The sequence below is a fragment of the Temnothorax curvispinosus genome, unplaced genomic scaffold (assembly GCF_003070985.1).
Source record: "Temnothorax curvispinosus isolate PA1 unplaced genomic scaffold, ASM307098v1 QBEX01002888.1, whole genome shotgun sequence".
Lineage (NCBI taxonomy): Eukaryota > Metazoa > Arthropoda > Insecta > Hymenoptera > Formicidae > Temnothorax > Temnothorax curvispinosus.
In genome coordinates, this window is record NW_020212668.1 from 3,057 (window position 1) to 4,654 (window position 1,598).

The window sequence follows — 1,598 nt, forward strand, 5'->3', positions numbered from 1 at the left end:
TAAAAAGTTACAAATAATGTTTATAAATAAAGCAATAAAATGTCATAATAACTTATAAAATGTGTGTAAGAAGTTTATTAAAATGTAAAAATAATAAACAAATTATAAAACTAAAAAATTTTAAAAAGAAAATAGAAGAACGATAAGTGCATTAAAGATTATTATTGTTATACGATCCAAAAAGAGAAGGAAAAAAAACACATAAGAGATTTCGAGTTTTACAAAGCATCCGTACTATGGCCTAAATCCCGCATGCTAATTTGCCGTATAACCTAAACACAGGAAGGATATACAAGATATTAAGGTAAACAAAAAATACAAGAGCTATGCACTTGTATTTTGCTGTATTCCGTCATTTACTATCCCTCTACACTTACGTATCATGAAATAACCATTAAACTTTTTACATTCCCTACAGTAATTATTTTACGTAGGTCGTAACACAAGTTTGCGTTCTTACTATACGGTGAGAAATCAATTCAAATCACGACAGTTTCGTTAATATTAACAGTAAAGAACTGAAATTACAACACAATACTAATATGGCATAAAGGCACATAAAAGAATAATTGCGAGCAAGTAACTTCATTCTTTCTATTTTTTTCTAACATCTGCGGCGTAAAATCCTGCGTGGCGTAAAAATACCAGAGTTACTCTATAATAAAAAATGTTTTGGATGCATCCATATGTAACTTTTTAGTATGTTGTTTATAAGGAATAACATAATTACAGTAAATACTTTCACTTTCCTATCTTAAAATTGCCGTGTTAAGTCGATAGTCGAATTTATTGTTGCCTTTTTACCGCGATGCTGATTGGTTATCTCGATTGATTGCCGCGCCGTAGCTTGCTTCATCCCGTGAGGGACTGTCATCGCGGAGTGTGGCGAGTTTCGTGCGAGCCTCGTGTGTGTAGTGCGTCGTGTGTGTGTCGTGATGTGACAGCTCTCGAGGTTAATCGTCCCGCGTCGTGTCGCGAGGTTAATATTATTATTAATGTGATCTCTCATCATTATTATAAATATAAAATCTTTAATTCTGAATTTCGGTCGCGTTACGCAAGGATCGAAGTGCCACGCGAAATATCAGCGGATCGGAGATAGGTATTATAGTAACAGTCGTGATCGTTATTATGTTTACGCGAGCGTTACTTCTGTATAGTAATTTACGATAATTTACTCGTTTATTACGCGGGATGAATTATCATAAACTACTACAAAACCCCGCTTTACGTGGAGGAATTATCATATATAAGTACATACAGAAGTAACGCTCGCGTAAACGTAGTATACGTGACAAATAGTGTGTGTGTGTGTGTGTGTGTGTGCGTGGAAAAATGCGACAAGAGTAAAAAAGCAGCGTCAAGTACGTCAAGTATGTGTGTATCTATATGGATGTGTAAAAATATATTGCTTATAACTTACTAATTCATCAAACAATAATTTTAATTAATCAGATAAATTTTTTGACAGCTAGATCAAATATTTATCAGGTTATCGTGGTTATGTGAAGAAGTTCTCAACATGTGATTAATGAAAAAGAAGTAAAGAAGAAGAAATCGGAGAGGGTGTCGTGTTATACTACATAATCACCAAGAAA

General features: G+C 33.7%; 1 long non-coding RNA gene across 1 annotated transcript; it reads left to right on the top strand.

Annotated features, from left to right (window-relative positions):
* The first annotated feature begins 754 nt into the window (after nucleotides 1-754).
* Nucleotides 755-1,591, top strand: LOC112452039. The gene is made up of 3 exons (XR_003040450.1): nucleotides 755-979; nucleotides 1,063-1,102; nucleotides 1,472-1,591. It is a non-coding gene; the product is annotated as an uncharacterized LOC112452039 (long non-coding RNA).
* The last annotated feature ends 7 nt before the right edge of the window (nucleotides 1,592-1,598 follow it).